General features: G+C 41.9%; 1 protein-coding gene across 1 annotated transcript in view; it reads left to right on the top strand.

Moving 5' to 3' along the window:
- Nucleotides 1–15,958: 15,958 nt before the first annotated feature.
- LOC144235777 (PHD finger protein 20) overlaps nucleotides 15,959–16,093 on the top strand; it is a 124,675-nt gene continuing 124,540 nt past the window's right edge. Inside the window, exon 1 of the mRNA XM_077769385.1 lies at nucleotides 15,959–16,014. The gene's annotated coding sequence lies outside the window, so the exon portion shown is untranslated. The remainder of the gene's footprint in view (nucleotides 16,015–16,093) is intronic.

The following is a 16,093-nucleotide window of genomic DNA, read 5'->3' as shown; positions in this document are numbered from 1 at the left end:
CGTAAATAAATAAACTTACCAAAAAAGAAAGAGAGAAAGAAAGAAAGAAAGAAAGAAAGAAAGAAAGAAAGAAAGAAAGAAAAGGTAATTCCATAGAGATGGAAAGCTGACCAGTGGTTGTCAGAGAGTGTGGGGAGGGAAGAATGTGGAGTGATTATTTAATGGGTATGAGATTTCCTTTTGGTATGATGAAAATGTTCTGGAACTAGCTAGTGGTTATGGTTGCACAACATTGTGAATGTACTAAATGCCAAAAAATAGACATATTAGCATGGCTAATGATTAATTTTATGTTATGTGAATTTTGCCGCAGTAAAAAACAAGGGAGAAAAAAAAGAAAAAGAACAGGATCTTCTATGGACCTCTAGAATCTAGAACAATATGCTGGAGGGAGAAAATGGAAATAAAAAGGCCCCAGATCTCTGCTCTCTAAGACACTTCTCTTATCATGTTATGGCTTCATTCTCTGTTTTCAGGATACTGAAATATTTCCTTGAACAAATATATACTGAATTTTGACTACGTGGCAGTCACTAAACTTGGTACTTGGAAAACAAACAACAGAGTACAACAACAGTCATGGCCCCTGCCCTCCTGGAACTTAGAATCTAGTTGGAGGAGGCAGGCATTAATCAAAAGACTGTAATGAGTAAAAATATGTACAACTGTGACAAAGGCTACAAGAGTGGTTTATGGTATTATGAACACATTTTAAAGGAAGATTTGTGTAAGGAATAGCATTTAATAGGTAAAGAACAGTTTAGACCGAGAATAGAATATGCAAAAGGCCTGGTAGCAGGAGGAAGTATGCCATCTTTACGGATCTGCCAGAGGGTTATGTGGCTGTAGTAAAGAAGCTTATGAAAAGCCAGACCATGCAAAGCCTTCCGACCAGGTAAGATAAGTCAATTATTAGATATTTTCTCATCTCTAAATCTAGCCTCTGCTTTATGATTTTGGAGTTGGGACTCTGCCAATATTTCTCTTTTGCCTACTAGCTTTCGGTTAAGCTCTCCTAATAGAGACTACTAGAAGAACACTGCGAGTCTCAGGAGGAAGGATGGAAGCCCCCTTCTCGCTTGCTTCCTGTTCCCCTCTGTGGTATCCAGCAAAGCCTCTCAATTCAGCAGTGGCCGCTCCTTCCCATTACAGCAGCTCAATCAGTTTGCAGCTTTTACTACACTCACAGACAGAACCAGTCTCCTTATTCTCTCTTCAGAGACACCAGAATTGACTGCCCAGTGCCTCCTACTGGCAGGTCTGGGTCCGAACCCCATGGGGCCCTTCCTCTGAATTAGAGACACAAGCACCTGCCAAGCAGTACCTTCTCTTCAGACATCTGAATTTCAGCTCTGTTTGGCCCACTCTTTATGTATTCATTTATTTATTTACTTATTTAAGTTGTGTGTTTTAATAATTCCAATCTCTTCCCTTTGTTTCCTCAGCCTTACAAGTGGTAGCTGTTCCTATAATTACTACCACCATGATATCTTAGATTTCTCATTTTACCTCCTCAGTTATATAGTCAACAATCCATTATATTAAATTCTCTTTTTTCGGTAACATGTGGTTTTTACCCACTTAACATGACCTTGACTGGTATGTAAGGATCTGATCTTTATTCTTCAAGGCCCAGTTCAAATGCTACCTTCTATGTGTGTCTTTCCCCATTACCCTCAACTAAAATTATTCTTTTACTTAATTCATTTTTCTTCCCTTCAGTTAATTTTTTTAACTTTTTTTAATGTTTATTTTTGAGAGAGAGAGAGAATGCACGCGTACCCTTGCGTGCATGCGCAAGTGGAGGAGGGGCAGAGAGCAAGGGACAGAGAATCTGAAGCAGCTCTCTGACAGCAGGGAGCCCAATGTGGGGCTCAAACTCACAAACTGTAAGATCATGACCTAAGATGAAAGTAGGACGCTTACCCAACTGAGCCACACCCAGGCGCCCCCGCTTCTGTTAATTCTTAATGCCTTTCTTAAGGGCTATATAGTTTTCTGTTTTTCTAATCATAAGCCAAATCACACCCACATACCTAATAACATCCTTCAGTTGCCCTACAATTACACTGAAACCCCTTCACTCAAATTAACTCTGTGGATCTACATAATTCACTTACCAATTCTAGTAGAGAAGGGTAGGAGTAGAGCAGACAGGAACAGACATGGGTTCTCATCCCTTCTCCTACATATTGTATGTAATTCTGTACAATTTACTTAATCTCTTAATCTCTTAGTTAGGTTCCACTTTGCCCAGCCTCACAGACTGCTCTGAGGATGAAGTAAAATAATATGAAGAAGATTAAGTAAGATAATGGATGTGAAGAACTTAGCACAGTGTTTAACTCACAATAAACATTCAAAAACATGAGTTATTATTTTTGCTATTAGTTTCTGATTTATACAGCTATGAATACCAAGACCTAATTTTTGTTTAGATTTTTTAAAAAATGCCTACGTATACTTATCACACTCTTCCTTGCAGATTCCCCTTTACTCTCTGTTTCAGTCAACTGGCTTCCTTACTGTTCTTTAAATACCCGATTCACATTTGGTACCTATAAGAACCCTGGCATTTATGAAGCTTTGCTTAGGACGTTCTTCTTCAAGACAGGTACAGGTCTGCCTCCTTCCTATTTCCTTAAAGTCACTAATCAGATGTTAACTTCTTTTTAAAAAAATTTTTTTTAATGCTTATTTATTTTTGAGAGAGATAGAGACAGAGCGTGAGTGGGGGAGGAGCAGTGAGAGAGGGAGACAGAATCTGAAGCCAGCTCCAGGCCCCAAGCTGTTAGCACTGAGCACAGGGCCTGACGCAGGGCTCAAACTCAGGAACAGCGAGATCATGACTGGAGCTGAAGTTGGACGCTTAATCGACTGAGCCACCCAGGCGCTCCCCTCCCAAAAAAATTTTTTTTAATTTTAGAGAGAGAGAGAGAAAGCATAAACAGGGGGAAAGGGGCACAAGGAGAGTGAGGGAGACAGACAGACAGACAGGCAGAATCCCAAACAGGCTCCTCCACACTCAATGAGGAGCCTGCCTGCCTCGGGGCTTGATCCTACAACCCCAGGATCATGACCTGAGGAGCCGAAATTGAGAGTCAGGTGCTCAACAGACTGAGCCACCCAAGCGCCCCTTTTTTTTTCTTTTCATTTTAGAGAGAGAGAAAGAGTATGAGTGGAGGAAAAGGGCAAGGGAGAGAAAGAATATTTTTTTAAATGTTTATTTATTTGGAGAGAGTGAAATGGGAGGGGGCAGAGAGAGAGGGAGACACAGAATCTCAAGCAGACTCTGTGCCACTTGCACAGAGGTGGATGCGGGGCTCAGTCCCACAAACAGCAAGATCATGACCTGAGTTGAAACCAAGAGTCAGATGCTTAACTGACTGAGCCACCTAGGCACCCAAGAGAGAGAAAGACTCTTAAGTAGGCTCCATGTTCAGCATGGAGCTTGATGTAGAGCCCTATCCCACGACCCTGGGATCATAATCAAGAATTGAATGCTCAGCTGACTGAGCCACCCAAACACTCCTAGATGTTTCTCTGTGAGGCCTTCCCTGACCATCCTATATATAATGGCTCTCCCTAACTACTTATTCCCCTTTTCTGCTTTAGTTTTCTTCATAGCCTTTGTCATCATCTAACATATCATGTATTTTACTTATTTATTCATTCCCCATCTCCTGCCATTAGTCTATAAACTCCATGAAGGCAGGGACTTTTGTGCATTTTGTTCATCATCATATCTCTAGGGCCTGGAATAATACCGAAGACTACCAATGGTATGCTGGTAAACTTTCTCTCTCTCTCAAAAAAAAGCTTAATGCATAATGTTTGCCATAATGTAAATATTTCCACTATGGCCTATTTTAAGCTACCAAATAAATATTTATCAGCTCTTGCAAGCCAGAAGAAGCTGGCTCCAGCATGCCATTGTATGTTTGTAACATTGAGTGACTCATTTAACTTGTCTTAAGTCTCAGTTTTCCCATCTGTGAAATATCTGTGGGATAATAATAGTACCTGCTTTATCAAATTGAGACAATAGTTAAATGAATTAATACAAGTAAGGCACATAAATCAGTAGGTGACACATAGTGTTAATTTCATTATTTTTATTATTTATATATTTATCATGTTTACTCTTCTCCGTATGCCACCAACATTGGTTTGTCATTTCCAATGGTTTTTTTTCTTTTTTTTGTGCCACACTTTCCAATGCCTGTATTGATTGAAACAGGTCCATCAAGTCCTGTGGCATTATTTGATTGATCAACAGAATACCTAGTTTGCTGGCCATGGATTTGATGGTAAGCAACAGGTACAAAATTTTGGCAAACATTCCTCAAGATGTTGACTTATCTTTTAAAGTTTATTTTTATTTATTTTGAGAGACAGAAACAGAGGGTACAAATGGGGCAGAAAGAGAACCCCAAGCAGGCTCCACAGTGACAGCATGAAGCCCCATGTGAGGCTCGCACTCAGGAACCATGAGGTCATGACCTGAAATGAAATCAAGACTTGTATGCTTACCCAACTGAACCACCCAAGTGCCCCTCAAGATATTGGCTTATTATTATATTTCTCCTTGTATTCATGTTTTTTTAAGATTTTATTTTTTTAATTTTTAAAAGTTTTTATTTATTTATTGAGAGAGAGAAAGAGTGAGAGAGGGTAGGAAAGGGGCAGAGAGAGGGAGGGGAGAGAGAGAATCCTTAGCAGGTTCCACACAGCACAGAGACCAATGTGGGACTTGAACCTGTGAACCATGAGATCATAACCTGAGCTGAAGTCAGATGCTTAACCAACTGAGCCACCCAGGTGCCCCTTTAAGATTTTATTTTTAAATATTGCCTACACCCAACACGGAGCTTGAATCACAACCCAGAGATCAAGATTTCCATGCTCTACTGAATGAGCCAGCCAGCCACCCCATTTATTTTTTTTTAAAGATTTTGGGGCACCTGGGTTGCTCAATCAGTTAAGGATCTGAGTCTTGATTTTGGCTTTTGGTTTCAGCTTAGGTCATGATCTCATGGTTCATGGGTTTGAGTCCTGCATAGGGTTCTGCACTGATAGTGCAAGGAATGCTTGAGATTCTCTCTATCTCCTTCTCTCTCTGCCCTTCCCCTGCTCCTGCTCTCTCTCTCTCTTTCTCAAAATAAACTTTAAAAAATATTTTATTTTGAGGTCCTGTGTTCTAATCTATTCATTGATTTTGATCATTATCCTATTGGAGATTCTGCAATAATGGAGTGCAGTAGTTTCCCATGACAGTCTGGGGAGCACACAGGAGTCCAGGATGCCTTATCATCTGTCTTTTTGATTTGTTTGCAAAGTCTCAGATGGCCTATATCTCTGTGCCTAAGAAATATCTGTCCTTAAAGATGTTTGTGTTTTATTTCCTGGAGGAAGTTGGGCTTTATCCTGCCTACACTTGTTAGACTCCATCAATCTCTCATTATTGCTCTTATTGGATTGTAATTCAATTTACACATTTGCCTTCACTACCAGATTGTGAGCTACTCTGAGAACATGAACTGCTTCTCCTTTATCTCTATCCTTTCTCTGTCTCCCAGCTCCTAGCATCCCACCTAGAATGTGCTGGTTGTTTAACAACTATTTGTTGAATTGGTTGGGGTTGCTTTGGAAATGCATTAATGCAAAGCTGGGATATAAGAAGGAAAGATGAAAGATCTTCTAAGATATAGAGCACATTGCCCAATGATAATTAAGTGTAGACAAGCAGGGCATGTTCTCACACAGAGAGGAATTCTGTACAATTTGAAAGTTGATTGCGTGGGTGAGTTGAAAAGTCAGAGAAGATTTCTTTGGAAAGATACATAAGCACTAATTTGTGAAAAGTCTTCCATGCTCTGCTGCCAGTGATGTGCTGGAGGGCTTGTAACAGTTCATGAACCAATTATTAAGTGTCCAGGAATTTTGTGAGCCAGTTGATCTCACACTGGTAGTTTGAAATCAGCCCCAGTGTGAGTATTTACACTACAGATAGATCTGCAAATGCTGAAAATCAACCCGCTCTTTTTTTCTTGGAGAGTCAGTTGTTCATAGGCCACTGAAAAGTTTTGGACATCACATTTAAAGAGTTGTTAAATCTTATAAGGTTGTTATAAAGAGTAGGTGAGAAAATAAATGTGTAAAGAAACCTAGAATAGCTGGCATAATGGAAGTACTCCAAAAATATTGTTTGATATTTTTATCAAACATCCATGATAAATTTTAAGTACTTCTTCCATGCACTGGGGATATAACAGTAAACAAAACAAAGTCCCCACTCTTATGAATTTTAAATTCTAAGAATATGAAACAGATATCTTCTATTTATTTCTATTTGTTTGTTTGTTTGTTTAAAAGGTTATTTATTTTACAGAGAGAGAGAGAGAGTGTAAGCAGGGGAAGGGCAGAGAGAGAGAGGGTGATAGAAGATCCAAAACCAGCTCTGTGCTGACAGCAGAGAGCTCAATGAGGGGCTTGAAATCATGAACTGTGAGATCATGACCCGAGCTGGAGTTGGAATCTTACCTGACTGAGCCATCCAGGCATGGCTGAAACAGATATTTTCAAAAAAAAAAATTTTTTTTTAAATTTTTTAAAACTTTTATTTATTTGAGAGAGAGAGTATGTGTGTGTGAGCAGGGGAGGAACAGAGAAGGAGACACAGAATCCAAAGCAGGCTCCAGGCTCCGAGCTGTCAGCACAGAGCCTGATGCAGGGCTCGACCTCATGAACTGTGAGATCACGACCTGAGCCAAAGTTGGACACTTAACCAACTGAGCCACCCAGATGCCCCTTAAAATTTTTTTTAAAGTTTTATTTATTTAAGTAATCTCTTCCCCGAAAATGGGGCTGGAACTCAAGACTCTAAGATCAAAAGTCACATGTTCTGACTGAACTAGCCAGGTGCCCCATATAAATACATATTTAAAAAGGGGGGGGTAAGGTAAAGATTTGAAGTAGAATAAGAAGGGGAGACAAAGGTGAGCGTGTAGGGGTGAAAAAAGTTTTGAAAATCTATAGGGAATATAAAAATAAATTTTATTTCCCCATCTGGTCTTTGAAAAGTCAGAGGTCTTACCCCAAGGCATCTGGTGGGAGGACAGAAGCCCTCTGGGCAGGGGAGTTAAATGTGGGCAGGATTCAAGTTTCTTGTAATTGTCAAGTTTTGTCATTTGGGTTTTTATGGCAATTTTCGTTTCTAGTTTAGCCAAGTATGCAGAGGTTTCTGACTCTGTTTTACCTCTTGCAATAAAAAGCCTCCCTTAAGAATAAGGAGAGAAAGAGGCATGATGATTTAGCAACTAGGATAAATAAACCTTTGAAAAGCATGAAGACCCAGAGGTGCCTGATTGGCTCTGTCTGAAGAGCATGTGACTCTTGATCACGGGATCCTGAGTTTGAGCCCCACTTTGGGTGTAGAGATTACTTAAATAAATAAATAAACTTTAAAAAAAAAAAGCAGAAAGGGGACACCTGGGTGGCTCAGTCAGTTAAGCGTCTGATTTCGGTTCAGGTCATGATCTTGCAGTCTGTGAGTTCAAGCCCCGAATCGGGCTCTGTGCTGACAACCCGGAGCCTGGAGCCTGTTTGGGATTCTGTCTCCCTTGCTCCCTGCCCCCCTCCCCCCTCGTGCTCTATCTGTCTCTCAAAAATAAATAAACCTTAAAAAAAAAAAAGCACAAAGACCTGAAAGGGTTTATGAAGTAGCAAGGATAAGTAAAAGACAATGATATAGACAAAGAGAGCAGCAAAAGTGGGATAAGGTGTGAGAGTACCTGGAACTACCTGTTTCTCCATAATTACCATCTGATGACTTTTAGTGTGCTATTTTGAGCCTGGAATTTGGAATTCAGATTGGATGTCAGATACGGTTTTAGGCCCAAGGGAACCGTGGGCTGTTCTGGGCTGGGTGAATTCAAGTACGTGAGATTTCAAATGCACAAGTGTGGGGAGCAAAGAAGGGGAAGAGAGCTTTTGGATCTTAGTGAGTCAATAAGGAATCCACTGGGATTTGGGGAGCAGACTATCAATTATTAGTGCTCTTCACTATCACTATCATCACCATCATCACCATCACTCTTTTTTAACCTCAAATGCATGCAATTACACGAATATATTCATACCTTCGTTTCTTGGCTCACTATTTTCATTAAGCCAGACACAACTCCACTTTTTCTCTTTTTCTCCTGTATGGAATTACAAGGCTGTTTAATGAAGCATTGCTTATAACAATTGGAAACGTTGTGAATGATCATCATTAAGAGAATTATTTATTGCAAAATTGTTTCCCTCCTTTTTTAAAAATAAAATCTCTCCCCAAACCATCATTTAAAAAAATTTTTTTAATGTTTATTTTTGAGAGAGACAGAGAGAGACAGAGCATGAAGGGGGGAAAGAGGCAGAGAAAGAGGGAGACACAGAATCTGAAGCAGGCTCCAGTCTGAGCTGTCAGCAGAGAGCCCAACATGGGGCTCGAACCCATGACCCTCAAGATCATGATCTGAGCCGAAGTGGGACACTCAACTGACTGAGCCACACAGGCATCCCCCTCCCCCATCATCACTTTTGTAATTCTCCCTAGACTGGGCTTCATTTTAGCCAAAACCATGTTCTAGCTTGAGTAGGTTTTCTTTTTTACCCCACTTTTCTTTTTTCTTACTGCAACATCGTTTATGAACACTGGAAATAAAGTGAATGGACCCTCTTTGTTTGAGTTACACTTCCTTAGCCTTCACTCGCAGTCTCATTTTCCTATATACCTGAAACCATCTGTTTTTATATTACATTTGTGGATAGAACAGAATTTTTAAATGTTCAATTTATAATATTTTACTTAATGGCTTGTCCTTTCATGCTTAAGGATGTTTATTTTGTTCTACATCAAGATCATCAAGATAATTTCTGATATATCTATATATCTCTTTTAAAGACACATGGAGGAGGGGTGACATTGACATGTACAATACACACAATTGTGCAGGGGGTTATACACATTTATAACTAGAAACTGGAACATTACTCATTTCTTTCCTTACCAGAAATGAAAGTAAATGAGACTAAGATAATGGGAATAATTTTGAAACTGCTTCTGTTGCTTAAACTATAAATAAATTGCTGGATTTTAATTATTACAAGTAACAGATTACTTGTGACACATTTTGCAACTGTGGAGTTATATCTTTGGGGAATCTATAGCGGGTAAATTTCAATCCCTAGCAAAGTTATAAATGCATATATTCCTGTGGCTCATAGCTTCTATTTCTGAGAATTTAGACTACAATTCTGTCTGTGCACATGTGCTTTACAATTTGTGAGTAGATAATTGTTTTCAAATTGCAAAAGATTGAGGGCACCTGGGTGGCTCAGTCAGTTAAGTTTCTGACTCAATTTCTGCTCAGGTCATGATCACATGGTTCATGAAATCGAGTCCTGCTTCAGGCTCTGTGCTGAAATCTCTGAGCCTGCTTGGGATTCTCTCTCCCCTTCTCTTTTTGCCCCTCTCCCACTCACATGTGCATGCTCTCTCTCTCAAAATGAATAAACATTAAAAAGAAATAAATTGCAAAAGATTGAAAATAACCCAATTTTCCTTCAATAAGGGACTAATGAAGCAAATTATAGTACATCCACACAAGGAATACTATGCAGCAATAAAGTGAAACAAGATTATGAGGAAATTATTTTTACGCTGTTGTACAAATGGATTCTAGGGTGTTTAACCTTGTTTAGCGAAAAAATGTAAGGTGGAGGACAACATATATAAATGCTTCCTTTTGAGGGCACCTGTCTTGCTCAGTCAGTAGATCATGTGACTCTCAATCTTCAGATTGTGAGTTCAAGCCCCACATTGGGTGTAGAGATTACTTAGAAAAAAAAATCTTAAAAAAGTGCTTCCTTTTGAATAAAAGGGTTAGAATGTATTTGGAGTTATATATATATTTTTGAACTTGTATTTGAATATATACATGTAAAGTGGGGTGCCTGGATGGCTCAGTTGGTTGCGTGTCCGACTTCAGCTCAGGTTATGGATCTCACGGTTTGTGGGTTCGAGCCCCGCANTTGTATGGCGTAAAAAAATCCTTAAAGGCTTCCTAAGAAAGTGAGAATAGTGGTTAACCAGTGGAAACAGGACCAATGAGGGATAAGAATTTGAGAGAGACTTTGTATTGTATACCTTTTATACAGTTTCTGACATTTGAACCATATGACGTAGCATTACCTATTTAAAAGTAAATTATAAAAGTTTTGGGGAGTGGAACACAACCAGATTTAGACTCTTCATTTAATCAACTTCTTTAACCTCCGTTCCATTCCTTTAGTCCCTAGGGCTAAACTCCTCCTCCTTTCTCTTTATCTCAGGATTGTCATGAGTTTCAACCCACAAGAAATATGTATTAGATATGCTTAAATTACAGGGAACAGTGCTAGGTATTAGGGCTTCCAAGGTACAGAGTTGAAAAGGATATAGTCCTTTGAAGCGGTCCAGGTGGATTTTATCATTCTTTTTAGTAGCTAGCACAAGAATAAAAAATGTTTGCTCCTTTTCCTCTTCTCCCCCCTTCTTATAATCTTGCAAAATGCTGGAAATTCCTACTTAATTCTCCTCCCCCTCACTTGGAGAGCAATAAGGCTTGGGGAGCTCAAGAACTTTCCATCAGGTCCCGACTGGAAGACCTCAGGCCAGGGCCAAGACTCAACTTGCTTCCCTTGGGCCCCTGGCGCCTTGTGAGGGTTCTTGGACCTCTCAGATGCTGCTGCGACTGTGGTTTCCGGCTTCCTGAGTTCTCACACTCAGCCCGGGTGCTGCAGATATCATGCCTGAGTTCCTGCTCTGGAGACTGAACTACTGAAGCTTGATGATACTCTGAGTATATGGGGGTGGGGGGTGTCTGTTGAATATGAGTCACAGCTGAGGGGCTTGTTTTTCTATTTTAGTTTTCCTCTTTACCCTAGACAGACTCATTGTAAATACCTTGGGATTGCATAAGGACAGAGTGTAAAGGTTTGCTTGCTAGAAGCTGAGAAAGATTAGTTTCTAATTGAATATTCTATCTCATGTTAGGCCTTTAGTTCTGCTTCTCTTTAGCCAGGGACATTTTGAATACTCCAGATATGACGAATCTAGGAAGGAAGCAATCAGAAAATCAATTATATAGAACTTTGCAGTTTATAATACATTTTCCCATATGCTGTTTAACTTAAATGTGACAATTTAAGAAGAAAAGTAATGAAGAGACGTGATGCTTAGGGAGTGAAAGGACTTCCTGTGTAGCTACTGAATGCTTCTTGTGCTGCTGTATACAGTGTGTATATGGATGATTTCGTGGTAGAGTTGTCATTTTACAGGCTGGGGCCAGAGGTTTTTTTTTTTTTTTTTTACTATTTTATTTATTTCTGAGAGAGAGAGAGAGAGAGAGAGAGAGAGAGAGCGTGTGCAGGGGAGAGTCAGAGAGAGAGGGAGACACAGACCCGAAGCAGGCTCCAGGATCCGAGCTAGCTGTCAGCACAGAGCCCGACGCAGGGCTTGAACCCACAAACCGTGAGATCAAGACCTGAGCTGAAGTTGGACACTTAACCTACTGAGCCACCCAGGCACTCTGGGCCAGAGTTCTAAGTTGGTTGTATACTTAGCAGGAGAGATTCTACTCTGTGTAATTGAGGCTGCTTTACATTCATCCTTTCACTCATTCACTAATTGCAACTGTTAGTTGAATGCCTATATTGTACAAAGAAAGGCTCTACCTAAGAAATAATTGGGAGGCTGAGACCGACTACTAGTGAGATGCTGAAGAGGCTCTTAAGGCCCAAAGATGGATGCTGCTAAGGAGTGGTAAGATCAGGTTTTCAATCAGAATTTGGCAAACTGGAGTTCTGTGACTAGCAGCCAGTGAACATCCAGTTTAGAAGAAGCTGGCAAACCAGGTTTTGCAGGAATCAGAAAAAGTTTAACTCCCAAGGTACTTTATTCGTACCTGTATCAAGTTATTTTTGCCTGGCCAGCATCAGCTCTCCCCTCCCTTCCCAATTTGTGGGAATATCCTTAGGGGCAGATTGCTCCTCTCCTCTTTCTCTGGCAGCCTGGACTAATCCATGTGACCTGAGATTGGCCAATCAACAGTGGCTCCTGGCCAAGTTTTTTTTTTTTTTCCTCTTAAGTGAGCGGCTCAAAGACAAAAGGATGTTAGGATTGAATCCCAGCTGTAGTGTGTGCTGCTGCTGGCAGAAGCAGCTGCTTCTTGGTGAAGCTGCTTTTCTGCCGGCTGATTTTCCAAGCCTACCCTCCTCCATGCTCTAGGCCCTCAATATCCTTTTTTTTTAAAGATTTAAGTTTATTTATTTATTTTGAGAGAGAGAGTGAGAGCACATGTGTGAGCAGGGGAGGGGTGGAGAGAGAGAATCCCAACCAGCCTCCCGTGCTGTCAGTGTAGAGCCTGAGGTGGGGCTTGATCTCACAACTGTGAGGTCATGACCTGAGCCAAAATCAAGAGTCAGCTGCTTAACTTACTGAGCCACCCAGGTGGCCTATCCTCAATATTCCTGTAATATATTTCTCTTCTGCTTGTGTTGGCAACAGTGTCAGTGATTGAACTTGCAACAATCAAAAAGAATTTTAACTTGCAGGGGTGCCTGGGTGGTTTAGTCAGTTAAGCATCAACTTTGGCATCACGAAATTGTGATGATTTCTTTTTGTGTAAACTTTTAAAAAAAAGTTTATGTATTTATTTCAAGAGAGTCAGAGAGAGTGAACAGGGGAGGGACAGAGAGAGACAGAGAGAGGGAATCCCAAGCAGGCTCCTCACCCTCAGCACAGAGCCTGATGTGGGACTCAAACCTATGAACCACGAGATCATGACTTGAGCTGGAACCAAGTGTCAGACTTGCAACTGACTGAGCCACCCAGGTGCCCCCAATCTGTGATTATTTCTTTACCAGACTTTGAGATCCTTGAGAGTAGGGCCTAAATCTCATTCTGCCAGATGTTTTTGTGCCCAACTCACACTTATTATTGAATAATAAGTGAAGAAACATATTGTATCCACATGGGACTATCGAGTCAGGGATTCATTAATATGGTTGTGGGACAACAAATTCTCTATATGCTACAACAGCCACTAACATTTGAACGATTTCATGTTTATAAACATAAACCAAGAAGATCCTGGGAAGGGTCTTTCTTACTATATTGGAGCACTTAGCTGAGTTTATGCAGGTGGTTCTAGTCCTCAAATTCCTAATCTTGCTATTGTTATAATTTTTGTATATGTGCTGCCAAAGTGAACACAACTGAAGCTTTTGTCCCTGGTTTCTCAGAACCTCTTCCTAAGCACGGCTCTCTGCCCCAAAGTAATGCCCTCGTCAAGCCTGATTTGAAAAACATCACTCCTAGGGACTTGAGACATAAAGTGAAGAGCCTAAGTAACATCATTTTGAGATTAAGGCCTCCATTAAGAGCAACTTCAGGCTGCACGTAGCCCCATTTCCTCAGATTGCTCAAGGCTAAAGCCATCCTCGGACCGCCCTCAGATCAGCTAATCAAAAAAACATTCCTGTGGTCTGAGTCAAGGCTGGGAACTGTAGACAGTTATTCTGTACAAACTAGCCAATTTCTCACCGCTTGCCTGAACCCCACTTGGGCCCTTTGAACTCACCTCATAATTGGTCATTTTCAAAGGATTCTCAAAAGTCATAATTGGGTCCCACCAAAAGTAATGAACACCTCACAGATACTGAATGGTCAAAGCTGTTATCATGGGTGCTGTACAATTGCAATTGGTGCTTATGTGATGATGCTATACGTACAATGTGTGCACTGTAACACCCCCGTCCCTAACTCCATAAAAACCCTGTTCACTATTGTTCGGGGCTTCACCTTGCTGCCACTACACTGGTAGGTGGGTGAGCCCCTGCTCGAGCTTGTAATAAAGACCCTTTTGTACTTGCGTCGGTGTCAGCTCCTTGGTGGTCTCTGGGGACTCGCGAATCGGGCACAACAAGAGAAGTATCTGCTAGTTTTTTTTTTCAGTGTCATTTTTTTCCCTTTCATTTCTTCCACAGATACACACTGAATATCTGTTATTTGTCAGGTTTGATAATTCAGTTGATATAAGATAGTCCCTAATTCTAATATAGGAAATAGACAAATACAATCAAGAGAACAAATGAAATGATTAAAACTGTGTTAAGTGCTCTGTTGAAAATGAATGGTGATAAGGCAGAGAGTAATTGTCATGAGGCAGGCATTTGATGGAGGGAAGCACTTCCAGATAACATAGCTGGAGAGAGTCTCACTGAGGAGATGATAAACTGAGACCTGCATGATGATAGAGTCAGCTTTGCAAAAAGCAATAGCTTAATCAATGACCCAAGATCTGAGAAGAAACTTAGAGAGAGAGCCATAGAAACTGACAGTCAGTGTGGCCAGAGGACGAGCAACGGTGAAGAATGCAGGTGAATGGATAGATTGTTTTTATTTTAAAATTTTAATGTTTTATTAATTTTTGAGAGAGAGAGACAGACTGTGAGTGGGGGAGGGGCAGAGAGAGAGAGGGAGACACAGACTCTGAAGCAGGTTCTGGGTGGCTTAGTCAGTTAAGCATCGACTTTGGTTCAGGTCGACGAACTGTGAGATCATGACCTGAACCAAAGTCAGATGTTTAACCGACCGAGCCACCGAGGTGCCCCTAGATTGGTTGTTTTAAGCAGGACAGTTATATAGTTGGATTTACATTTTACAAAGTGCAGTCTGGCTGCTTGATCTTTCCAATGTAAAATAAAGTCTTCATTGCCCTCATAAATAACAACTGTTTAGCACCTCTCCTTGGGACTTCCCAAATCCATTGGGAAAACATTTCATACTCTTTTGGCGTGGCTGCAACTCTGATCTTGCTCCCCAGAGGCAAACTACAGGTCTTTTCCACCCCAGCCATTGAAATCCTTTACTAGGAGTTAATGAGGCAAAGTGGAGGAGGTATTAGTGCAAAGACCCCGAGGCAGCAAGCAACCTGGCTCGAGCAGAGAATGTTGGGAAAGCAGGATGTGAGAAAATGTGAGACAGGTAGGTTAGGTTCAGACAGGTTTTGACTTTGAAGGGCCTGGTTGATAGGCTACCGTGAAGATTAAGATTTCAATCCGAAGAACAGTGGGCAACGGGCTTTGAGCTGCGAGTGGCTGTGATTACACTTGAGTTTTTTTTTTTAATGTTTTTTTTTTATTTATTTCTAGGAGAGAGAGAGAGAGAGAGACAGCGTGAGCAGGGGAGGGTCAGAGAGAGAGGGAGCTACAGACTCTGAAATAGGCTCCAGGCTCTGAGCTGGCAGTTAGCACAGAGGCCGACGCGGGGCTCGAACCGACGAACCGCGAGATCATGACCTAAGCAAAAGTCGGACGGTTANCACAGAGGCCGACGCGGGGCTCGAACCCACGAACCGCGAGATCATGACCTAAGCAAAAGTCGGACGGTTAACCGACTAAGCCACCCAGGCGCCCCTACACTTGAGTTTTGAAAAGCTTCCACCTCTGTGTGTGAAGAATAGATTGTAAGGAGAGAGGGTAATGGGATGGAGAGGACCACTATCATCTAAGAGAGAGGTGGCTTAGACTGGAGTGTTGGCAATGGGATGGAGTAAAGTGAGAAGCTTCGAGATGCATTTAGGAGGCAAAATTAACAGGTGATGGATAGTGTCCAGTCCCAGGCTTCGTGTAACCTCAGTGGTTTTGGTTGAGTGCGGACTTCGTGCTGCGGACCAGGGCGCCGGCCTGGTTCCCGCGCGTCAGGGCAGTGGGCGTGGCCCGCCGGAGCCGTCGCCACGGGGATCGAGTGGGGCGGGGCCGAGGGCGGGGCAGCTGGGGCGCTGCGTCACTCGGTGGTGGCGATGGTGCGTGTGTGTGGGGGGCGGGGGATACGCTGGGCGCGTCCCGGGGGTCACGTGGTGCGCAGCACGCAGAGTCCTTCTGTCGGTTGGTCCTGGAGCGGCGCAGCCGGAGCGGGGCTGTGAGGTGAGCTCGCGGCGAGGCGCGGCGAGGAGAAGCCGGCTGGCTGAGGCTGGGTTGGGCCGGGGCCGGGCCGTGGGGGTGG

The sequence above is a fragment of the Crocuta crocuta genome, unplaced genomic scaffold (genome assembly GCF_008692635.1).
Source record: "Crocuta crocuta isolate KB4526 unplaced genomic scaffold, BGI_CrCroc_1.0 scaffold445, whole genome shotgun sequence".
Lineage (NCBI taxonomy): Eukaryota > Metazoa > Chordata > Mammalia > Carnivora > Hyaenidae > Crocuta > Crocuta crocuta.
The sequence above is the reverse complement of the archived record's forward strand: the minus strand, read 5'-3'. Positions and strand labels throughout refer to the sequence as shown.